This window comes from Oxyura jamaicensis, chromosome 20 (assembly GCF_011077185.1).
Source record: "Oxyura jamaicensis isolate SHBP4307 breed ruddy duck chromosome 20, BPBGC_Ojam_1.0, whole genome shotgun sequence".
In the NCBI taxonomy this organism is placed as follows: Eukaryota; Metazoa; Chordata; class Aves; order Anseriformes; family Anatidae; genus Oxyura; species Oxyura jamaicensis.
The window spans coordinates 3,444,082-3,469,691 of NC_048912.1; the positions used below are offsets into that span (position 1 = coordinate 3,444,082).

Here is a 25,610-nt window from a genome sequence, read left to right on the forward strand (position 1 = left end):
TTTTTTTTTTTTTTTTTTTTTTTTTTTTTTTTTTTTTTGTTGGTTTGCTAGAACCGTGTGGATTTCCATGCACTCCCACTTATACGTTTCATCTAAACCAAGCAAAAAGTCCAAACATTATTACGTACCATATTTAGTGGAGATGAAAGTAGAGACACAAATGAGAACTGATTTTGCACCATGGAGGTGAAAAGCTGTTGCAAACAGAAAAACAAATAGAAGGGTATTGCAGGACATCCAGTGCAATGGGAAATGGAGTTGCTTTATCTTAAATCCTTCCACATGTATCCTGCCCATAAGGGTAAAATGTGGCATCAGCTAGATCTTTGGAAATGTTTCTACTCCAGACATGGAATAATCTCACTTAAATGCCTTCTTGTTTTTGATGGAAGCTTCTTAATGCAGCACTGCCTTTTGCAAGAGCTGCTTTTCTGCAGCTAATTATAAATTCCCCTAAACTGGTCTTTTCTAAAAAGCCCCATCTCTCTTGAGCTGGTCACTGTGTGCTGTAGTTGTGTACCATGAGTCTGTGTTACTTCACTGCCACCTGCACTTGGGATCTTCTCCTGAGTAAAAGTTAGAGGACTGTAGAAAGGTCAGATCTGCTCAGCCTCTTTTTTTAAGTGCCGTACAAAGACTACCATTTACTTTAAGCAATAAAACACTGTAGGTTTATGCGTTCCCCCTCCAGCCTGAAGCTCTTCTAGCACTTAACAGCTGTTGTGTTATGATGTACAGCACCACTAGGACACAGCAAAGCGCTATCCCAGGTTCAGAGGTAGGAGAAAAAGCCACAGAGGACCTGGCTGGCTTTTGAGAATCACAGATATTACCTCAAAAATGCTTTGGGCCAGTAGGATCAAACTCCAAGGTCCTCCAGCTGGCAGACTTTGGCATAGCTCCATCTACTTGCATGCTGGTAGAATAATTATTCCTGCCAGCGGAAAAATGGGATGGGCATGGCTTTTCTTTCCTTTTTTTTTTTTTTTTTTTTCTTCTTCTTCCCCGCCTCCTCCTCCTCCTTTACCAGAGGAGATAAAGACCCTTGTGCCGTAATTGGTGGGCTTTGCCCTTGGCTGTGTAGGTTGTGTTGTTGAGTGGAAATATGCTTTTGGGGTGGAAGATGAAAACAGTCAAAAATCCAGGCTATGTGAGTAGATATTTTGGGTTTTATGCACATAGTGAGAGTATCTTTATATTCAGGAGCTGGACTTGATGATCCTTGTGGGTCCCTTCCAACTTGGGATGTTCTATGATTCTATATTTAATATTTTGGAGGTCATAGATTTAATATGTGTGACATCTTACAGGACCATGGCCCAACTGAGATATACTGACTGCAAATGACTTCAGGTAGAACAGTTTCTGTTGCACAGCTTCTGACCCTTGGTCAATTGAAAACCAAAGGATGTAGCACAGAGCCTCTGAGCTGCCTTCATTGCCTACAGCTGGGTCAAGGTAAAACTGAGCTGCTTGGGAGCTTCAAATAGAGTTTGAAAAACAGACCTTGAGTTCTTGATTCACCAGGACCAGTGCCTCTGCTTCCTTTAACACGCTCAAGAATTCAGGTTTTTCTTATAAAGCAGGCCTAATGGTCTCCAGGTTGACCAGCCAGAAATGGCAATATTAGAACTTCTTGAGAATTTTGTCCTAGATCTTTTACTACCAGCATTTGTTTCCAGATTGCTCTGCTGATGTTAATCAGTTCTATTAGACAATTGCAGAGGGCACTATGGCTCTGCGATCTTTTTGTGTTTACTGCAATGTCATTATGCTCAGTGCTTTATTTTCCTCTTGGTCTTTCTTTTTGTTTTCTGTTGTTTGTGAATCAAAAGGCGTAGGACTTGCTAGCCGTGCTCAGTTTGCCCTGCCCTGTCTTGGAAAACTGAAGTGGATGCTCAGGGAATTGAGGGGTGGTCATTTGCCTTAGCATAATTCTGCTGACTGCTGAAAGAAGTTTAACATTCCTCGCCTTTCACCTTCAACGCCACTAGCAGAGCTGACCTGAGATGCTGGCCCAGAGGAAGTTAATAAGATAGCTTGCACCACGAAGCTAAAGGAGTCGATAGTAATGAATATTTAAGTGGTGGAATTTTCCACTGCCATCACTGAACTTTTTTTCTACTAATTACTGCCATTAATAAAGTCCTGCCAACACCTGACTAATGAGGACTCAGCACCAACTTTACTTAATCTATGGCCTTTTGTCTTCTTGGTTGTGCAATGCGTGTGACAATTGCCAGGTTGCTGAGACAGCTTAAGGAGAGTTTGGGGATGGAGGTTTTAGAGAGTTTAATAGAAAGTGGAAGCTGTCTTGCAAGAAGTCTGTGTTGATGAAAATTAAACTGAAATTAATGCTTCCTGGAGTCTTTCTGGAGTTCAAGTAAATGCTAGCTCTTCTTGTCTCGTGTCAGATGTTCAGAGAGATGCCTGATGTTGTCTTCTGCTTTCTAGGATGACTCTTGATGTCTGAAAGAGGAAGAATTTCCTGAATTTGATCACTGCTCTCATCCTCTCCCTGCAGACACCTGTGAATATCTGCTCCAGGGAGAAAAGAGGTGAGGACACGATGTTTTATGCATGCAAGGTTGGTGGCTCTCTACTGTATGGTTGCAAATGGTGAGGAGATGGAGCTCTGCTTTCTGCTGTCAGAAATCAGAACAGAGTCTTGAATCCTTTTGTTTCAGTTTGATTTACTGTATGTGCCAGTTAAAGAAACAAAGTGCTCCCAGGAAGAGACAATTCTCCATTTGCTTAATTCAGAGCTCTAGGTTGAAGCTCTTACTTAATTTCCAACTCAACTAACTTTTTTTTTTTTTTTTTTTTTTTTTTTTTTTTTTTAAGAGTGTTTAGGCAGAGGTGGAATTCCTGTAGTGCAAGCAAAATCTTCCCCTGCCCCTAAAGATGCCTTACCACAAAAGTTGGTGATTGTGTAAAATTAGCATAGCTGCAGTTTAGTGGTGAATCTTTTCAAAGAGGCAGTTTGTAGCTGTAGGATCATGATTTCTCTCATGCTGTTAGCTGGTACACAACACACTAAGTGCAGTCAAATGCCTGGTATGTGAACCTCATAGGGAGGATGCTCTGTTTTGAGGGATGTGGCAGCGACCTGGCGGGAGTGCCTTCCATCTGAATTTTGGGTGGCTTTAGGGGGGGCTGTGAAGAGCAAGCTGAGAGATAGAAATCAAATCCTTCGCTTGGGAGCAGGTCTGAATCCTCTGAGAGTGTGGAATCACTGCCACCCTTGAGAAAAGGTGGAGGTGTAATTGCAGAACTGAAAAGCCAGCCTGATTCAAGAGATGGGGTTTGGGACTGTGAATTGCAGTCGACACCAAGCTCTGACTCCTATCATTTTAGAGTTGTTTCATGTTTAAACACCGCAATCGCTGTTAAATGCAAGTTCTCTAAGCTTTAATAAAAATAGCATCACATTAACCTAACGAGTTTTTACAGACGAGATTGATAACATTTATTAAAGGGCTTATATAATGCATTTGTCTGCAATAAAGGATGACAGGACTCGATGACCTGAGAGGTCTTTCTGCTCCAAGTGCTTCTCTTGCAGGTGGACCAGCCACGAGAGGGCAACAAAGGCTTGTGGGCTGTAAACAGGCTGTAATTAAAAATAAATTAACACATAACAAATCTGTCAGCTCAGGAAAAAATATTGCTAGTGTTCACTGGAAGCTGGCGTGACAGCCTCCCTTAGCCGCACCTCTTCACAGAGGTGGTGCTTGTGGAGAATGAGGCTGGGTGCTGTCTGGGGCTAAGAAGGAAATGGACATCAGTCATCCTTTTCATTGCAATAGTTACCACTGAGAGCCTTGGAGAAATGTGGTCCCTGAAGCTGTCTTTTTTTCAGGGGGTGACCAGAGTAGTGTATCCCAGCTTGTGAGTCATTGCCCTCAGAAAGCAGGAGGGCTAGACAGTGGAGAGCCATGAAGTGTTTCTGATGATTTCCAGCCTTGTTTTCTCTTTTTAATAATAATAATCGAAAGTCAAAAGATGCTTGTAATTGAAAAGAGCCTGATTGTGATGGGTGATTTCCCTGGACGCAGTGGAGCACAGGTCAGTGGTAGCAGTGTGGTTGTGGCTGGACCCTGTAGTATTGCCTTTATAGCAATCATGTAAGGTCTTCCTTCTCAAATGCACTGGATGTTTTTGCACCTGTGGAGTCCTTGGAGGTGGCAGTTAAAAGAGCTTTCTGCAACTGTTGGCACTACAATATAAGATTTCTTTAGCCTCTGGATTCGGCTCTTCAGGTTAACATCCATGTAACTTTTGGGTTTTCTTCCCTGGATCCAGGAGCTCCATTTAACTTCTGGAATTCCCTCCTCTACCTGCCAGCGATTTGTGTGGGCTGCTGTCATATTGTAGTTGTTCTAAATCCCCATGCAGGCTGCAGTTGCCAATGATGTTACCCTGATGTGCCGGAGGATTTTATGGGGTTTAATCCTATGCGTCCTGTTGTCTAGCTTAAGCACTGGAGAAGTGGTCAAAGCTTGCCTCTGCTGTGCTAAAATACTCATTGCTAAGGCATGCACTGCTACTGAGAGTTTGTGGCTTGCATTTTGCATTTTTCTCTGGCGTGTTTTGTTGTTGTTTGCTTGGGCTCCCCCCCCCCCCCTTTTTTTTTTCATATCTAACATAGCTCAGATGATTAGCTCCCTTTGAATTTCATCAGCAGTTAATGTACAAGGATTGCCCCAAACTCTAACCACTTAACAGCTCCTCACTCGTTGGTAGCTAGAGTAGTGGCATGAGGCAGGTCAGAAGGTTCCTTGATGGACTTAAAATCATTTTTTGACAGAACCGAATAAAATGTACGTTAACATAAAATCACTGGAACAGCCCCATACAGAATGTGGTACAATCCCCATCGCTGAAAGCAAGATTCAATGGGACAGAGCTGTAGAGAATCTTGTCTAGGCTCATTTTTCCCCACAAAAATTGGACTTGATGATCTTTTGAGGTCCTTCCAACCTGGGCATTCCTGTGTTTTTGGAAGAAAGGGGGAAGGCTGTAGGAAACTGGGGGAAAGGGAGGACAAAGAAAGGGTGCAGAGGGAGAAAGGTGGGGACTGTTGCTTGGGAAAATGGGGAAAGTAGCTGGAAAAGAGGTGGTGGAAAATTTATGCATCACGTGGCGGACACTTTTCTGTCCTTGGTGGTCCAATGATGAGCAAAGTATCTGTAAATATTTAATATGGAGGGTCTGGAGGGGAAATTTTCTGCAGCCTGTTTGTCTGGGGCAGTATTTGACCCTCTCCTAACGCTGTATGAATGCAGACAACGTACTGTCAGTCAGCTACCCGCGGCCAGCAGGGAACAGACGTGACGAGGATTGTAACTGCAAAAGCTAAAGATGAAAAACTACTACTTCCACAGACTTGGAAATAAAAGCTTCATGTGGCGTTTTTTATTTCCTTGTGCTGTGTCTTTGTTTTTAGAGGGGGAGAGAAGAACAAGGTTATTTGTGGAGGTGTTAAGTTAAGCAACTGAAAAATCTGTGACTTGGAGTTGCTGCTAGTTTCTTCTCATTTTGTTTTTTTGACCCTGACACATTCCTCTCCAGCATCTTCATAGGCTAAGGAATAAAACATGACATAACTAAGATGTACAGTGTGCTTTTTGGCTAAACTGCGGGGCTGGCAAAACATTACCATCATTTTTCTGGCTTTTATTTGAAATCATAAAGAGTTAAGCGCATCAGTTTGCTGTGGTTATTTTTTTCTTCCTTTCCCTGAATAAAAAATGAAGGAAGAGCTTGGCAGTTAATTTAATAGTTTGTTGGGAAAATATACTGATCTATGACATCATTAATTGAAATGAAGGGCAGAGAACATTCAGAGCTGCAGGAAAAAAGTATAAAGGAATGTTTGGCAAATGACAGAAAATAAAAAATGAGATCTTGGGGCTCAAAGTTACTACTAAGATAGTTTCGCAAGACTGTTCAGTGCTGAATGTGAAAGGGCAGGAAGCAGAACAACAGGAAGGGCTTTGGTAGAAGTTCTGATTTTGAGGTTTATTTATTTTTTTTTTTCCACAGAATATCACAAATTAATAGATATTTGTCAGTGAATATGCACAGAACCCTTTCAAAGTAGCAGCCCTTCCCTGTTTTAAGGATTGCGCAGTAGTTGCTGAGCCAGTTCCAAATGCAAGCATTTATTAAGGTAGACACTAAATCCATATGTAGATACTCAATATCTATTTTTCAGTATTTTACCTTCAAAGAATGACTGCAAATAAATGATAAAAGCTGTCTGCAGGTGGCTGGGATGGTTCTTGAGCATAGCTTTAGACATGTCTGAGGACCTCAGATGCAAGATAGACCATGATGGGCTCATTTACTATAAATCACATCTGACTAATAGTACTGTAAATCTAAAGTGCTGCTGTTAAAGCTGGCTTATTCATCTTCACTTGACTTCTTTTGGTTATTCTTAATGGTGCTATAGGACTGAATGAAGAGTTCTGTGGTTTCACAGTACCTGCTGCCATGTAACAGCTCTTATTTTTCCGTTAAACATCGTGGAAGAAGGTAGCATCTACCATTAAGACTCGATGTCATTTTTGTGAGTGATATCTGAGTTCAGGGAGAGAGGGAGGACTATTCACGTAGTGTGAAGGTGAAACACGTCCCCGTGGGCCGGCAGCCTGGAGCATTTGTTGGAGGTTTAACATCGCTGCCTGTGAGCTGAGTGCCGAGACCAGAGGGGCTGCTTGGGGGAACCAGGTTCCACAATCGTGTTCCCAGCTCTTCTGACTTTGAGGGCTTTATTGTCCCACTTCAGCGATTATTGACAATGCTAGATGGCTCAGTTTGTTTTGATAAGTATTGTGCCTCATACTTAGTGGTACCTCTTGTCTAAAGACACCTGTACCAGGGCAGTGGCACGCAGACGGCTCTGGTGTGCTGCCTGTGCTCTGCAGACAGGGTTAATGCCGACCAAGCGTAGATGGAGACAGATGTCTAGGAAACAGAATCGTACACCTGTGTATCTTTTTCAGAAGATACTCTCCTTTGAAATTTAAAACTTTAAGGGGTAGGATGTTAGCACAGAAATTAATTTTTAGACATCAGTGCTATCTGGTTAGAGTAATTGCTTATTATCTACTTCCCTGGGGTTTTAAGCTCTTGGAAATGACTATTTGCATCTCGGTGCGTGCTTAAAGGAAGGAGAAAATTGCACTCTATCATTTCAAGGCTCTATTCTAGCTCTCTGATATGCTAGGAGGAAAAAAGAATTTAGAAAAATCTTTCTCCTGACCCATCTGTTCCGAGGAGTAGCAGAGTCCGACAAATGTCTTTGTCTGGTGGGGATGGTAGCTAGTGGACTGTGAGATTTGCCATTATACCTGGCCTATCTTGGCTAAGCCCTGCTGGCAGCCCAGAATGATCCCCATGAGCCCTACTAATACGTTAAAAGTTTTTTTTATTATTTTTTATTATTTTTTATTTTTATAAAAGGCAGATCAAATCATCATGTAGGTACCGTGGAAATTTGTCTCATCAGAAACCCAAGATAGGCAAAAGAAATCTAAATTTGGAGCAAGCATTAGGCCTCTGGATAGGAAGGTGATGGTTCTCCTTGTGTCATCAGCAGCTCAAATTTGCAGTGGGTTGTTGGAGGAGAATACGAGATCCTGTTTGTGTATATCCCAGCACTGGTGTCAGCCGGGCTTTCAAGCCTTATGCCCAACAGGTGGCTTCTGGTGGCTGTGTGGGAGCTGGGTTACAAAAAGAAGATAGCTCAGACCATTACCACCAGGCTCTCTCAGTGGAGGAAAGTGGAGGATAAGGGTTAGTCTCAAGAATTGTTTGCTGAGAGTGTGTTATAAAAGCTGGTAGAGACCAGAAGCAGGGTCAGGACCTGAAGTGCCGTCCAAATGGACGAGTCAGAGAGATGAGTGTCAGCTGGGGAACCTGGGCACAAAGAGGGAGAAACCAGCCCTGGATCACACGTGGAGTCTGGGATGTGGGGAAGGGTCTGCATCAGGATCCATCAGCTGTCCAAGGCAAGCCATGCCCCGGGCTCACCACGCTTACTGCAGTGCGTGCATCCTGGGACATGAGGCTGGGAGTGGTGTGGGACACAAACCCTGTTGTTTCCTCCTGCATTGCACTTTCAAGGTCGGAATCCAGTATTGTTTGTGGTCTCTGATTTTTAATGTTGTTTAAGCAATGATTAAGCATGGTGCAGGTTTGTGGGCTGGAGCCCCACTGGAGTGTGGGTAATAGAGAAGTTTTTTGTCTTTCTTTTTGTCTATTTATTTGTTTCTCAGTCTAGAGTAAACACTGCTATAAAATATGCTGATGTAAAACAACTGCAAATTGAGGCATTATTTCATGGTATTTGTACCACAATTTTATTGCATTCATAGTTATTTACAGTATGTAAATAAGCTTTGCAGTGTAGAAAAATGTTCTGCTATAACTCAGTCGGTTGAGCTTTTTTTTTTTAAAAAAAAAAAGGGGGGTGGGGGAGGAAATCAACCCAAACCCTTAGATGCAAGTAGCAAAACAAGATTATGGACAATATTATGGATGTCTTTTTTGTTACGGGATTAGGTCTGTTTGAAAATAATACCCATTCCCTGAAATGCTGAAATTTGTATACTTCAACTACCTGCATTGTGTTATAAATCCATAATGACTATTTTCCATCAAATATTGTGTTACAATTTGAATTATTAAATGCTAAATGGCTGCGTATAGATTGCAAAGCAATAAGAATTTCCTTCCAGTTGAAAGAGAGACCTAGTGTGGGTAAGAATATAGCTTTTGATGAGCATTGCAATGTCTGTAGACTCAAGCAATTATATGCAGATGGTGCGCAGGCAGTACAAAGATAAATGCAAGGTCCTTTTAAATCCTGCTTGCAGTATTCCCTACATGAATATGGACTGCGGTGTGATTGTCTGGCTTTTTTAAGGCTTAATTTTCATCCCACTGAATTTAATGGCCAAACATCTATTAATTTCAGTGGCAGCAGGGCAGGGTACTTTGGCTCTAGCAGTCTAAAAAAAATGTGGAGAGAGAGGTAGCAAACTACTTTGGCAGAAAAATATTGCTTGGGTGGCTGTAGTTTGAAGAGACTGTTCAAACAGGGAAGAGGCTTCTGTGTTAGCCCTTGTGCTTTGTATTAGCAAGTTGGGCGTATTTCCAGGGCCATGATCTAGGCTACTGTTAAGCTTTTCTTTTTCTCTGCAGAAATCATGACATTTCACAAATATAGCATGAAAAGAAGCCATTACAATGCAGCATAAATGAGAGAACCATTCTGGCTGTCCTGACTAAGGGATAGTTTTGAAAACTAGGTGAAGTTTGTTTGATGGATCCAGTGCATCTACTGCCAATAATGGACCAGGGACCTCCAGGAGGTCTGTCCTGCACAGCCATACGTGTCTGGGGGAGCAAGTGGCCAACCTGGAAAGGGATGAATGGTGTGTCCTGTAGCTCCTTGCGTGTTCTGAGGTTTCAGGAGGTTGAAACTGCTGCTGTATGGGATTTATGAGCAGTCATAAGAGTGTGTTTAAGGAAAGCAAAGTAGCACGCCAGGCTGTCGTGGGAGATGCTAGATATCCTTCTGGGGCATCCTCCAGCCACTGTGTGTCTCGTGTGCTCTGCAGAGGTGCAGGCAGGACGTGGTTGCTGTTAAACATGAGCACAACACTCCTCATCCTACATGGAATTGATTTCCTCTTTCACACCAATGAACTTTCAGCTTCCCTGCAAAATATTTAGATAATCAAACAAATCACTTTTGTCAAATTTAAAAAGTAGCCATGGTATGGAGATGGCTCTTTTTGCCACCTCTCCTTTCCATTTCTCTCTGCCCTGCCTGCAGAGCTGACCCAGCCTGCCAGGAGCGTGCTGGAAGCTGTGCTGTCTTGGAGTTACTTTGAGCCGATAAATCTCCTTTTTGACCAGCAGCTTTCCCACTGCTCTGCCCACCAGCTGGATGAGCGCACCTGAATGCAGCATGCTGTCATGCTGGCTGTTCTGGCTGGGAGTTTGGCACCTGAAGGTCATTCCCTTGGAAACGGAAAACATTGAGGGCCTGAAAGGTAGCAAGAGCAAATGTGCTTAATATTTAGCAGAGAGAGCAGGTGGAGATGGCTGTAGGGTCCCTAAGGGCTGGGAGGGTCTGCCCTGTTGTGCTTGTTTTAGTCCTTGCTATCCTTCTCCCCTAGCTTCTGCTTTAAAGCCCTCTGCGAAGTGCACAACAAGATGCTCCAGTGGCTGTGCCGTGCCCTAGGACAGTGCCAAAAGTCTTACACCAACTCTGCTTCTGAACTTGGTTCTAATGCGTGGAGGTGGGTGACCTGTGATGTATTCCTGCTGATGTCTTGAAAGCAAATGGTCTTTTTTTGTTTTTAAATGAAATCCTTCTGGATAAAAAATATGGAAACTAAAGAGCCTAGCCCTGAAACCAGCTTCCTAGTCCCTCATTAGACTTGTGTCACCGCAGCAATGCAGAGAAGAGTTTGAAATGGTTTGGAGGCAGCCTTTGAAGTGCAGAAGGAAGCAAAGCCATTCCTTCGTTACTATTTTTTCATGTGGCACCTAAATGGCCAGGTGCAGGGCTACATTCCCTTTCACCCTCAACTGTTTTCTTCAGATACTTTATTTTCTTCCTTTCCCTGGTTCCCAAGAGTCAGGGAAAGCATCCTCATTCCAAACCCAGTGTGCTGGGCTCTTAATTGGTACCAGAAAATAAAACAGCAGAGTAAGACGAGCTCTGTCCAGGGCGTTTCTCTTTGTGTTTTCAGTGGTTGTCATGATCAGACCCCCAGTAATGTTCAGTAATGAATCAGAACCTTGCAGACGTGAAATAAATTAGACTTGTGAAAAGAACTTTGCCATAGAAGCAACATAAACTTTGCTATATTACCCTGAGGTGCCCGGTAATTGCTGTTGATTGTGGGGGGAAAGTCATCCAGAGGAGAAATGCAATTTGTTGCTGTGGCTACTAGCTCCCAGATTTATTATCTCTCCTCTTTCTCCCTGAGTGTTGTAAAATACACCACAAATTCAGCAGCTTCAATGGATTCTTTTTCTTTAGTGGCTGTTTTTTTGTGTGTGTATTTTAGAGTAAATTCTGTCTGCAGATCCACGGCACTGGTGAGCGCAGCATCAATGTGGGCTTGTGCTGTGATCGCTCAGTGCTTGGTGCTGGCATTTGTCACATGCAAAAGGACTTTGGTCCTTGTCTCAACATTGGTGCCAGCGCTGGTGTAGCCAGGGGCTGGTGAAGCAAGTGTCCCTGGAAGCCAGCCCTGTGCCGACCTCTTCCCTCCTGGGAGAAAAGCACTGCTGCTACCTCATGTCCCCTTCCCAGTACTGAGCTTGCCAGGGGTGGGTGGGCACTGAGGAGCGGGCTGGGTGCCCTGGCTGGGTTTATGTCCATCTCTGCTGTGCCTCCTGCACCTCTCGTTTTCCTTCCCAAAAGGCTTCTGGATGATCTCCTTGACCTGCTTCCTGGCTGGCTGGGGTATGCCTGCTGTGACTCTTCATCGCCAGGGAGAGAAAGGGATAGGAGCAGATGTAGGAGTCATCTCCAGCAGTCTCCTGCAGGTAGAAGGGGAGTATTCCTGGTTGGTGGGACTGAAGCAGCCATTCCTCTCTTCCTACCGGTGGCTCTTCTCATCTTTCTAATGTCACGTTACATTTTCTGGAGTGAGAACCGCTGTACACAGCGGCATCCCACACCAGTGAAAGGGACCCACTGCAGCCCAGGCTTTGCCACTCAAACACTGAGTTTGGTCATAGCAAGAGAAAATGTTTGAATTTTCAGAAAAAGGTGGTTATTTCATTTTGCATACTTTTTATACTTTGTGTGGATATGAATATATTTCAAAAATAAATTACACGTGCACTATATTTTAGCCATATAAAACTGGGACGGCAGCATGAGTCAGGGAATGTTCTTCCAGTGACTGGGACAGCAGCATGTAACACCAAGGAGACAAGGGGAGCCATTCTCTGCAGGATTTCCTTGCCAGGGAAGTCCCAGGGCTGCTTCTCCTGTTCCTCCCTGGGATTTCTGGGTGCTCCTTGGTGACCCCTTTCAGCCCCTCTAAGGCTGAGCAGGGTGACAGTGCAGTTCCTCCGCGTGATGCGAGATGGCCAGGTGTTACTGTGATGGAGTTAAAGGTGACGGATAGACCATTAGGGATGTTATTGCTTTTCTTTAGTCTGATAACATCATCTCTGGTGTCAGAAGATGACAGCAGTGTATTTCTCCTCTGCCTTCATCTGGATCTGCTTTCTACTGATACAATTTTGCTTTTCATGGGATGAATCTGAACACATGTCCTAAAGAGATGGCCCACAGGCTGGAGTCTTGTAGAAAACACGGCACAGAAACTGTCATACCAGGAACGAGAGCTAATGCATCAAGAGAGCATCCTGTTTTCTTCAGAGGCTGATTTGTAGCACAGCAATCAGGGAGAAGATGCTGTAGGCTCTTGCATGGTCTGGGAGTTGGGAAATCTTAGAGATCTCCTTGCCAGGATCCTGGGAAACTGGCTCTTGATGCAGGAGCCCCCTTGGGTCTGAGACTCTTAAGAGATTCTCCCTGCTTTAGTAGTTAAACTCCCAAGGATAACATCTTGACTAAACTTCCTGAATTATAGTTTTATTAAATGTAATTTATTTATTCCTCACCCTTCGTTATGGAAGAGGGTTTTTGGTTAGGTTGCCTTTGGAAGAGAAATCCAGTAGGCTGCAGGGAACAGCAAAAATGCTTCTCATGGCAGCTGCATAATATGGCTGGAGACATGGGAAGCAAATCTTTCCTGGATAATGCACCTAACTTTCCCTTTATTGCATGATGTGAGTACTGGGTTCTTGTCAAAACATACTTCATCTTCATCTGTCAAAGGCAGAGGCTAAAATCCCCCTGCTTGCCACTGTCTCATGCTGTTTGCCTGTTGTTTCTTTATGGTTTCTTACTGTATCCTGCCTTGTGGATCCCAGCCTGAGTATACATCTGTTTTCAGGCAAGTCACGTTTGTTGTATCGTATCAGCCACTCCATGACCTCTGTCTCCCAGCCTAATGCTTTCATCCTCAGTCCTGTCGCTTTGTGCAGCTCCCGGTCAGGTCAAGATGTGCCATCTTCAGCACTGCAAACAATGAAGCTTTTGTCTTTTTGCAGCCCGCTCAGCACTGCGGCTGCGTGCTCCTCCTGGAGAGCCAGGCTTTTGTTATCTCACTAACCATGGGTCCGGGTTTTTCCAAATGATTCAGATTTTGAACCAGTCAGGCAGCAAGAGAAATGCCAGTTTGTTGAATGTGCTTCACCTGTTAACGCCCTACGACAAACTTTATAGGCAGGTTTCCAAACACCGTGAGCACAAGGGAAGTTTAAATGTGTAGATTTTTTTATATACATAAAATATGATGGTGATTTGCTCTGGTATCTTCATGGCAGCCTGAACTTCTCTGCAAATGCATTATAGCCACTGAGTGCTGTATACTTGCCGAAACACGAGTGTTGATACGAGGCAGGGAATGGCCCTGCCACCCACAGCCAACATGGCACATTGACTCATGCATGGGATGTTCACGTGAGCCAGAAAAATGGTCATCATCATGGTTCACTAATTATCCCAATTACTGTGAAGCTTCCTGATTCAGCGCCAGCTTTTCAGCTTGCTCCCTGATCCCTGTTTAATGATGGTTTGCTCCCGTAGTTAATTTTATATTTATGGCCCCTGCCGTCATATTCCCTGGGTCTGTTAAATTTTATGTACTCTCAAACTGTTGGGTTCATGGGGGCCTGCATATCACTCTCGTGGCTGTGCACAATTGTATAGTTGGGTAGTGAAACTGGAACCATCCAAGGATGCTAGATTCTTACAGAAAAAGATCATGAAACGTAAAACTCTTGGTATAAAAACTTGAAAGTTGGCAAACATGAGAGGTGTCTTAGGACTTCCCGCCCTCTCTAGAATTAGCGTCTAGTTCTGGTTTAGGAAAATGCTCTTAAAGGTTACATAAAAATCTTCTGGTTTAGGAAAATACTCTTAAAGTTACATAAAAATCTTTTTCCTCCACTTAAAGTAGGTATTTTTTGTAGGATCTCTGTGTAAAAATCTGTGCATTTGGTCAGCAACCTGGGAGCTTTTAGATTCTTGTTTGGATCATAGTTTTTATCAGGTATTAAGTGTAGCTTTTTAAAATGGTGATGACATGCTATAATTTATGTATGGTCATGATCAAATACTATTTAAGCTGCAGTGGTAGTAAATTCTTATTTAATGTTATAAAAACAACGACTTTTGTCTCGGGTCTCAATAGGTTCATAGGAAGAATTGCTGTTATAATTAAAATGAAGGCAGTTTTTTTTTCTATTCCAAATGAAGTTATTAGTTCAGTAATAGGTTTTTAGGAGAAGCAGAGATTACTGTTATAAGCTGGACTAATATCTTGTATAACAGAAGTCATAGCATTTCACTCAGTGTTATATCTATCCCAATAACTTCTGGTTGACCTGGAATGAAAATGTGTGTATGTCTATATAAAATTCAATCTTCTTTGAAAGATATGAAGTGATGGAAAACCTACCACATCCCTCAGCAATCTGTTCCAATTTGTTAAAATAAGTTCTCCGAACGCTTCTTCCAACCTTCATTCAGATAAGGTTGGAGCCATTTAAACTGCCTGACTCATCACTCCTTTGCCTGAAAGTGTTTTGTAGTTGCCAGCACTTCCAGCTGCTGTTCAGGTCGCTCTTATACTTAATTTCAAGTGTTCTTTGGAATGTCTCATTCTCTGTACAGCCTCTGGGGTTTTGTCGTATTCGAAAAAATCAAAGAGTATTCGATTGGATTCACTAACAAAGAAAACTTCATACAAGAAAACAGAGGGCATCTCAGCAACTATCTGAAGGTAGAAAAACGCCAACTAACCCTAACCACTGCCGGTGAGATGAGCAGCAGAAGTGCTGCTCGTGACTGTGATTTTCCAACTGTAAATAAGAGTTGCTTTCGGAGGCCATGCCTGATTAATCCCAGCATCTCAGGCTGGGCCTCGGTGCCTCCATCGGGGAGGCTGCCCTGGTTCCTGGCTGCTTGCAGGCTTCTCTCTGCACTGCGGTGTTCCCTGGAGTCAGGAGGGGAAACTGTTGGCATTGGTATTACTGAAGTTGCGTTGCACTGCACTTGACACAGCTCCTGAGGCTGACCCCGCCAACATCAGCATCCTGCCTTCAAACTGTCACGGTGCCGGCATGCCTGCTCTCAGTTTGCCCTGCTACCCCTCGAAAGCAAAGCTAGGTCACTTCATTTTATTGCACTCAACATTTTTATCTGCACTTTTCACTTCCTTCTGATTCTCTCCACTTTTCATCTTTGCTTTGCTTCCAGGCCCTCCCCCTGTAGCCCTACACTTCTACTTACCCCTTATCCTCGTGCTCATGCTAGCTGTCCTTTGCCTTATTTTTCTCATAGTTCAGTGTTTCCTTGTACATCTGTATCAGGTGATCTGTGCCTGCCTTATGCCTCCAGGCACTTCCATCACCACAGTTTCTGAAAATTTTGTTGATGCTTCGATTGAGTTACCCAGCTGATGTGGGAGCTCGCTACATGAATTTCTTGTGTCTTTTCTTAGCCGATCACATCTCTTCACTAAGCGTGAAGGGAAAGCAAAAAATTGTTAGGTGGCACAGGTGTCAGTCTGCTTGGTCCTCTTCCTCCTGGCTTTACCAGTCTCTGTGTTGTCCGATGACCATGATAACAACATCTGCCTGATTCTAAAGCTGAGCATATTATGATCTGAAAACCTGGGAATACAGCTTAACAAGATTTTAAAATTCTATTTTGTTCATTTGAAGCAAAGTGTTTTTTTCCTCAAGCACTACAATTCTAGAACTAGAAAAACCCATCAATAAAATATTTAAACCCATACATTATGTTGCTACCGAAATTGGTAGCCACTGCTTCTGCTTCCACATGAATTGCAGAGCAGGGCTGCTTGCATTAGTTGACGCAAGACCTGCCCAATACCACATCTGCCAAAACACAAACAACTCTCTTATTTAACAATTTGGAACTGTCAAGGGATGCACTGATGGAGCGTGCAGGCTCTGCATAACGTGACCCTGGAGTCTGATGGGCGCCTGAAGAGCCAGACCTGCTGCAGAGGCTCGGTGGCCCTCCGTGGATGATCGCTGTGAGGAGCGCTGCCTGCAGCCACAGCGTGGTGATGCCTGCGAGATCCCTGTGGCTGCAAGGCTAAATGCAGTTCTGGAGAGGAGGTGAGTGCTGGTGTTCAGCTGTCACCACTGAAGCTGATGGCATCCCTTGAGCTTCAGTATTTAAACGGCTGCTGAAGTATTTTATTGTACTTCTCTGCATCTCTCAGTAAAATAGAGCTGAGACTCGGACTCCCTTGAAGATCCCAGCCTTTGGCTATGCAGTCCTGAAGCGCTCTCCTGTTGATGGAAGTCAACAACAATAACGTTAGAGAATTCAGTGGAAATGCAGCTGCTGAAAATAAGCAGGGGAAGTCAGCATGGGATAAAGATTTAAGGAGAACTTGCTCATTTCAAGTGATAGACCGCTGCATCTCTGGGATTGTGCCATCCCAAGGTACAGTAAAGCCTCACTCTGCAGAAGCACCCATGATGGATGATAATGAATGCTTCTTTGCATAAGGTTTTCATTTTCTAGAGAGAAACATTTATTATTGTGAGTGATAGTGTGGCCTTTGATTTTTCACCTGTTATTTGCCCATCCACTGACAGATCTTAACTCTTCAATTCCCAGCTGTTCTTAATTATCTAAAAGTTCCTCTTCAAAGATGACTGGCATTTGGACAGGTTGGACATCCTGGCTCACCAGATGTGCTGGAAATCTGTTTCAAAGGGAAAAGCAGAAGAAATGCAGGGAAGGCAGCTTCCAGGTGATGTGGAGTCGCTTCCTTTGGAACTTGATGCCAGCGTCACCTTTGCCATTGTTGTTGCAGTCCTCTGGGGCTTGCTGGTGCTGCTGAGATCAGCACGAGTCCTGCAAGACCACAGTTAAGCCAGGGCAGGTTCTTGGGTGCCTAAGTGGAGGAACTTGGTCCTGGTCTTTGTCTAAAACCCATCTTTTTCAAAGAGACTGGGGTTGCTGCTCCAAAGCAATCGTGTTGCCATCTCAGGAAATGAAAGGGGGAAATAACCCCCCACTGAATCATAATCTTTATATCACGAGATTTGGAAAACAAACAAAATATGATGATTTTTTATTCCGTCTTTTGACTTTTAATCTTCTTACTCTTGTGTGAGATTATTCTTCCATCTGAAATTAACCTTAACTGCACGTTCCTCTGACGGAGATCAGGATAATCCTTTCTGAGGGGAGTTACTGCACATTAATTGCCTGTCTTCACTCTTTTCCTTCATTTTTTTTCTCCATGTTCACCTATCTTTTTTTTTTGTGGTGCAGAGTCCTGCACTGGAGCTAATAAATGTGCAGAAAATGACCAAAAAAAAAAAAAAAAAAAAGTATAACTACTTCCCACATATGTTTTCTGATTATTATTCAATAAAAAATTATCTTAGTGGGAAAGAACTTATACATGAGTGTAATTGTATCATCAACCACTTTTAATTGCTAGGAAAAAATACAACAAACATTAGCCAAAACAGAGCTTTTTGCAATGGAGTGCTATAATTAGGTTTAGAATTTTTCAATATAGTTTATAAAACATTTCTCACATTCAAAGCACTTAAAATAATTTAAAATCATTTTCATTTCTTCATATGATTTCTATCAACTGCATGATGATAGAAATTATTCAGTAATTACAATAAATACAAGCTTAATATGAGTATGTGTGTATATATATATATCATTGTAATTAACTGTCCATATAACTAGAAGTAACATATTTTTGTTTTATTTCTCTTTTGATTTCATGGCTTAAAGAGTTGCTCTTTGCTTCAGACCCAACATCTGCCCCATCTCAGCCCCATCAGTAGGCAGTGCCTGATTTTTGTGCTCTGAATTAACGCTGTGAAGACTTTATCCTGTGGTTGTGGAAGCAGCTTGGCTCCTTCACCTAGAAACATAGAATCACTAAGGTTGGAAAAGACCTTCAAGATCATCATTGTCACCCTACTAGAGAAAAAAAAAAGCGAGGTAGTCACTTTGTTGATCTGTTAGACAGTCTTCCATTTTACAATTATGGAAGAAAGTAACATCCATAATGTTTGGGATATTTTATGTATTTATTTTCCCTGGAGCAGGTATACTCCTTCCTCCCCCTTCTAACATCTCACTTCTCTCTTTAGGAACCAGGATGCTGGTATCCTCTTTGGTTAGCCTTTAATCTTCCGTTTTAACTGGGAGGAACAGTACTTGGACGGTGGCAAGGTTACCCAACCGTGCTCTGTTCCTGCTGCGGGCAAATGTCAGCTGTCCTCTGCTGGAGCAGAATGCCCCAGGAGCTTCGTGGTGCTTTTGGGAAGCCTTGGCCCAAAGTCTTTGGTGGTGGTGGTAGTGGCACAGCACAAGTCCAGGGAGCAAAGCGAAGGAATGGAGGTGGATCAGAAAAACAACTGCAATGTTAAACCCATCTATAGCTGACAGACTTTTTTATTATTTTTATTTATTTTTAATTTCATGGGAAGGGGAAGTAGAGGGGGCTCCTGGTATTTTTATTCAGCTGACTGAAGAGCTCATGTTAACATTCACTTTTAAAATACAGCGTTGGCCCGTGTGTAAAATGAGCTTTGAAGTGCAGAGCTGACAAACCCCAGGGGAAAGCATGTCTTTTATTAACAACTGCTGGTACACTTCAGGAACCTTATTTTAATGTTTAGTGCAAGCGTTTTCTGTGAGAGCATAAAGAATTGCCGGGCTGTGAAATCCCCTGGATGTGGCAGGAGGCTCAGGTGCCCGCTTGCCCTCCTGCTCCCATTTGTGTGATGGCTTGGAGCCGCTGGAGGGTGGGAGGAGGACCAGCCTGTGATGGCAATCGCTGCTGAGTTTCCCTGGATAAGTCATGCTGCGTCGTAGCTACCTGCATTGTAGGCTTACGATGTGGCAGATATTCAGGGGGATTTTTCATTTTATTGAGTGCTGAGGTGACTTAGAGCCCAAGGCTGACCTTGGGTTCTGGTGATTTAATGGGTTCTGGTTCTTCAAAAGGTGCTTAGGTGCTTCTGGAAAATGTTTTAACAAAGCTACAATATTACCGTGTTATTCACATATACCTCTGCGGATTTATTTTAAATACATTTTTATAATGCAGCAAGTTCACCTATTCCTTCCTGTCTTCAATCTGCCTTGCACAAGTGTGGATACATCTGGGAGATGCAGGACTGTAGCCTTGTCTTATGCCCCCCCAGCAGTGCTGTGCTTCCTCCTCAGTGCCATGGGCCTCCAGTGCAGCTGTGGTGCCGTGCCGTGGAGCCGTGCCGTGGAGCCGTGCCGTGGAGCCGTGCCGTGGAGTCGTGCCGGCAGCACGTGGCTGGAGGAGTGCCCCCAGCCCCTGCTGGTGGCTGTTACTGTGAACTGGGCTGGAAGCCAGAGTGAGAAAAAAAATAATTTTTAAAAACGGTCACAGACCTTGATGTTTAGGCTCTGCCAAGCAAGCCCTGCCGGGGATGGTGGTGCTGTGACAGGAGGTGCATGTCGCTGCCATGCTCGGTATGAGGCCGCTGGTCTCCAGCAGGCCCTGTAGGTGCTGGTGTCATGGCCCCACTTCCCCACAGCTTCGCTCCTTACTGCACGTCTCAGTCCCTCTTGCTGTGGTGGGGTGTGTCCGTGGTTTCTGACACTGGAATAATTTGCTGTAATCCTTCCCCATCACTGAACTTCTGAAACATGAGGAAGTTGCCTGTAAGCTGGAAGGGCTCCCCTCTGGCAGGGCTGTGATGGTAAGGACGAACGGGCTCCTCGGCTCCAGGATCACGACTGTGGGCTTGCTGGTGGGGCAGAAGCCACAGCATGGCCAGTCTGGCTCTGCCCAGTGTCTCTGTATCTAAAGTGTTAACAGCGCAAGGGACAAAACGTGCTTGCAAACTGCCAGGGCAGGGTGAATGATGTGGATTTCTACCTGCAAATTTTCAGCTGTAAGTCCTGTGGTACCCCACAAAGCTAACAGCCAGGAGATGTGGACCTAAAGCTATCTCCTGAAAAGCCAGGTGTAGTTTCAGCTCTCAGGAGTCCTTGGACCAAACACTGAGGTTTCGGTCGAAAACTCCAGACCCACCACTAGCTAAGTGCTCTCCTTGCAAGTGTCTCAAATTCAACAATTATGTATGACCTCACAGGGGTTTATTAGAGAGATTCTTGTCTTAAGGTTGTGGCAGCCTAAATGACTTTTCTGAGGCTGGAGAAAGAGGTCAGTATGAATGCTGTGATCAGACATTTGCCATTCTTGGCTTTGAGATTTGGGGATCAGAGAGTGGCTGATACAGAATGAAATACGAGCATCCTGAATTTTTTATGCTGCAGTTCAAGTATATTTGGGCTAGATTCATCAAAGGAATAACTGGGAGAGATATTTTTCATTTGTAGATTCTTAATGAATACATGACATTGCTATTCATTATTTATCTACTTTCACATTTTAATTAATAGTTCTACTGCCCATTTATGCTTTTTTTTTCTATATTTATAGAAAGACATTACTTCAAGAGTATTGAAGTGTGCTGCTGTTTGTTACCTTTTGTAAAACTTGCTTAGTATTAGGGAGGACTAAAATTTGTCGTAACTTTTAGGTGCATAAATGAAGGAGAAAAACGTCATATTTTTCTATTCCTTTGAGTCATGTCATAAGTTTGTGGTTTTCCTTCCCCCCATGCTTTTTACAGTGCAGCTGACACAAATTAGCCAAGGAATCTGGTGTTTCTGGTACGGATAAGAACCACTAGAGGACACCACCAGACGACTCATGAAGCAAATAAGCACAGCTATAAACAGAGAAACTGGGAAAAAAAGGGTAGGGATGCTGTTTCCTGTAATTTCCCAGGGATGGATGGAGCTAATCCAGCATTTCCCTGTTGTCAGCCAGCATGCAGAGGTTGGGAAGGCACAGGTCCTTGCAACACCTCTTCATCCTTACATCTCATGATGCCAGAGCAGGTCTGCCTGGAGGAGGGATTTGTTGCCTGGGCATGGATAAGGTCTCTGAGCCTTTTCTGGCCAGAGCTGTTTCAGTTAGCTCGGAGGCTGCAGCTGTTGGAGATTTACCTGGTTTTGTTTTGATGTTTCCTAAAACATTAGGCTTAAATGAACTAATTCAGAAGAGGGCTGGGGTAGTGACATCTGACTTGGTTATGGGCTGAATCTGCTGCAGCCTGGGTTGCTGCTGCAAGCATGTCTGAGAGCCTGCTGTGATGCATGACTGGAGCAGAGCCTGGGGCAAATCCAGGGCAAATGCAAAATATCTCTCCTGCAGTAAGCCCTGGGGCTTTGGGACAGGCTTCCAGGGGAGGTGCAGAGCTCCCATAGACCTGGGGAGGCTCTGAGACGTACACAGCAGACTTCCTTTGCAGGTTCTCCCTAAAAGCAGAAAATTCAAGAGCTATGCAAGGTTTATAAACTTTGAAATGACAAATTTAAAGGCAGTGTAATGATGTCAACAAAGCTGTTAGGGCCAGGAGCTAACAGCAATGTGAGCATTTACACACACACACGCTTGTGTGTGTGGTACCCATACAAACATTTCTTCCACTTGTGGAAAAACATTCTCAGTGTGCTGCTGTGCATTTTAGAGGAGCAAGGAGTGCTGAGGTTTTCTTAAAGGTCTCTTAATCCCACATATATTATGTAAATTGGGTGAAATCTTGTCTCTGCTGGAGATCAGGGCAAAAGCTCCACTGATTGCTTCAGTTGCAACAGGGTTTTGTGTTTGGCCTTTAACTTCCCCGCCTTATTCTCTGCATTGATACAGCTAAACCCCCAAATACCAGGGATTTCAGAGAATGGAAAAGCATCTAGGAAAATGTTCCACTTATCTCCAAAATACATTTTTAAATGGCTTTGATTTTGCTTCTGAAAACCAAATAGCATGCGCATGGAAATACCTGCCCACCAAGAGCTCTTTTTAATGCAAGAAGCTTTGCCCATGAGTGGCAGGGCTGTGATGAGCCTGAGGGCATTTCTACAAATAATTTTAACCAAATCCACCAATCCATTTCTCAGTATTTCCCCCAAGGTGGCCAAAAAAAAAAAAAAAAAAAAAAAGTTGTGGTTATTGATTGTATCGTGTTGTTTGAAATAACCAAGCTTATTTTTGCTGTTAAACTTCCAGAGGTTTTCAGGCCTAAAGGTGTATGTATAACAGAAGAGTTTAAAAATGATTTCCAAGGCGGAGCTTTTGTGCTCTCTTTTAATTAACACATTAAGAAGCTAAAAGTTCAAAACCTTTTTTTAATCCTTATTTGAATGAAAAGGAGTTTGAAGAATGTCGAGGTGGATTCTTAATGAATGTGCAGGAATGATGTGGTTTTCAAAAAGATATACTCATTTTCCTTGTTCTCAGTGGAAGGTAGAATTATGTTTCTTTCTAGTTGCATCATAGACTAGGAACCCCCTCGGTAAATATTCCTCCACCAAATGCTCATAATCTCCAGGGTGCTTTGTGTAGATGAAAAGCTGACCTAGCCAAAAAAAAAATAAGTGTATATATGTGTGTGTATACATATATACATATAATATACATATATACAAACTTTCTTGAATGGAAAACTGTTTTTTGCTTCTCTCTGAGGATGGTGTTTGCTTTCCATGAGAACTATTCTGCCTTTCTTTAACTTGAACCAGAAGTGGGGGTAAAGCAAATCCTTCAAGATGTGGTCTTCAGTGGAGCAGCAATAACTTCCCCCAGAGGCTGTTGAGTGGCAGGTTGCTTTTCAAAACCTTCCCAAATATGCTCGCAAGGCGTCTCCTGAAGAAGCAGAGCATTACCTGCTTGCAGTGGGTATTTTCAGGCCCAGAGCATCGTCTCTGCTTAGACTCCCACGGGGGAAAAAGCAAAGCCAGCCTCAGCACTGTCGCTGCCCCAAGGAGGTTGCATTGCATCGAGCAATTTATATATATATATATATCATTATTTTTAATGAGGGATTGAGCTTTTTCTTGTGTCTAGCCGTGCAGTGCTCACGTCTCTGTGCCCGTCCCGCTTTTGCACGCCATCCCCAGCCCGCGCGGGGGGAGCCGCAGCATCCCCGCGGGCCGGGCTGCGCCCTCCGGGGCGGCTCCTGCCGCTCTGTCCTTCCGTGGGCCGGTCACCAGGGGGGGACAAAGCCCCGCGCACGCCGCAGAGCGATGACACCCCCCCAGAAATCGCCTTCCAGGAGCGCCGGGCCGGGAGCCGCGCCGGGGAGCCGCAGGTGCCGCCCGGGGTGCCCCGGGGACCGGCCCCTTCTGCCGGTCCCTGCCCCAAACCCAGCTTCAGCCTGGAAAAGATGCTTGCGCTTTAAAAACTAGCAAAAACCCCAATCGAGCAAGCAGGAACCACCGCCTGTCCTTGAAACAGCTGTAGGGTTGCTGGGGTAAAGGAGATTGAGTTGTGTTGCAAACTCAGTTTCAAAACTGATCGGTCTTCCCTTCCTTACGCTGCAATCGCAGCGCTGCTTAAAAAGGGCTGTTGGTGTGCATAAAGCTGGCTGCTGCCCAGTTCTGACCTGATTCACTGAAAGCTGGACTGTAGCCGATGCTCAGGTATTTAAGTTGGCACTGTTGGTCCAGGAGGAAAAAACATATATAACTTTTGGCATTGAAAATGAGAGGAAAGGCAAGTTTGATGAGTATTTGGCTTTTTCAGTAGCTAGCTCTGCCTGATTGGAACCTGTAGGAAAAACAGCACAATTATTTGTGAGATTGAATTTCATTTTCAACCAAAAATATGAAATCTGTCACCTGTGCGTTCACTCTAAGCTGTGGTCATGAACTGGAGGATGCTCCAGCAGTGATGCTGGCAGGTATCTGAACCAGGGTATGCACACAGGAGTCCGTGTCCTCCTGTCCCACACGTGTCTCCTAAAATGGGGGCCACCCAGGTGGCAGGACTCAGCTGCCTCCCAAAAGGCACGGAGATGGGCAACGTGGGTCCCATGGGGGTTTGCACTGCAGGCTGCAAGCCTGCATCTGGCTGCTTGGCCGGCCAAGCCTGCTTGAGCAAAGTCTGTTGTGAGACCCTAGGACGTACGAATTACATTTGGCTTGTGTCCATTTCCTCAGCACCGGACAGCTTGCTGCTGAATGATTTTTTTTTTCTCCGGGTCCTCAGAGTCAGACCCTCACCCGGATCCAGCTGTCCCTAGTAATTAAATTTTAATGCCTCAAGCTGGAAGTTTGCATTGGCATTTGAAGCGAGGCGTGCAAGCAGCCCGGCATGATCACTGCAGGCTTTGAAGCTCCCTGTCTGACACCAGGGATGGGAGAGAAGGTGCCACCTCCTCGGTCCCGGCTGAGCTGGTGTGGCTCTTCACCACCCATCTGGGGAACCGAGGCCTTCCTCTCCTGCAAGTGGCAGGGACTAGAAAGCTAATGAGGAATTCTGGAGAAAGGTGTGGGTCTGGGGAATGCATTGCGCTTTTCTGAGATGGCCACGAAGTGGTGGATGTCCATCCTGGGTGTTTGGGGCTGTCTGGGAGGAAGAGGAGGAGATGTCCTCCCTCCTGGCACAGCCTCTGGAAGGAGCCCTAGCACGGAGGCAGCTCGTGCTGTGCATGCAGCGAGCTGACATGGGCTATAAATAGTCGTTCTGTCACTTCGAGTCAAACGGTTCTTCCTCACGTTGTGCTTTGCTGATGGATCTAATTAGAATTGGGAACGGCGGTGGTTGCTCGGGCTCTGCGCGGATGGCATTTCAGGAGCTTGCTGGCTCCCACGCCTGCGGTGGCTCTGCCCACGGCGCTGGTGGGACAGCCAAAGGCACCTTCCCTGCCTGCGTGGTGGCACCTCCAGAGGTGGCCTCAGTGCAAGTGTGGGGCACGGGGCCACCCACTGCCTGTGGAGCTGGAGCAGGTCCCTGGGGCTGTGGCCAAGGGGGCCGCCAGACAGGCAGGTCCCCTGGCTGCAGGGAAAGGAGCAGGAGCACAAAAGGGAGGTGACAAGAAAACCAACTGCACTGATCTGCTCTTTTCCTCCTCCTCCTTAAACCGTTTCATTGTAATTACCGTGCGAACAGAAGGCCTGGGTAATTATTCCATGGTATTGTGGGTGTAAATTTAACAAGTCATTCCTGCACAGCTTTGCTGGGAGGGAAGACTTTTTCCTTTGAGTTTTACTCCTTCACTTGGTGCTCCCTCGGTTTCTGTATGGGTGAAGCCCAGCCAGGTGGTGAGCCGAGTGGGAAATGGCTCCGAACACAGAGGAGCGGCAGGGACTGGCACTGCCATCAGCCAACCCCTTGTTGCAGGAGGATCTGGGAGCAGCAGCAAATGTGTTTGCAGATGCAGAATGTGACCCAGCCTGAAGCACATGCTAAGGGATTCCAAATGCAGTTAGAAGACTTTGCAAGGCTTCCGAGAGTCTTCTTGTCCCTAGCCAAACCACTGTGCCTAACGAGATCAAGGGGACACTCGAACGAACAAGTCCCCTGTTGAGGTGCTGGGGTTTATATGAGGACCTGAGGGAGGACAGCACTGAGGTT

At 44.7% G+C, this 25,610-nt stretch overlaps 1 long non-coding RNA gene across 4 annotated transcripts in view; it reads left to right on the forward strand.

Annotated features, from left to right (window-relative positions):
* Nucleotides 1-1,034: 1,034 nt before the first annotated feature.
* LOC118176840 overlaps nt 1,035-25,610 on the forward strand; it is a 43,346-nt gene continuing 18,770 nt past the window's right edge. For all 4 annotated transcript variants that reach the window (XR_004755543.1, XR_004755545.1, XR_004755544.1 and 1 more), the window contains exons 1-3: nt 1,035-1,150; nt 1,311-1,458; nt 2,455-2,558. This is a non-coding gene — a long non-coding RNA (uncharacterized LOC118176840). The remainder of the gene's footprint in view (nt 1,151-1,310; nt 1,459-2,454; nt 2,559-25,610) is intronic.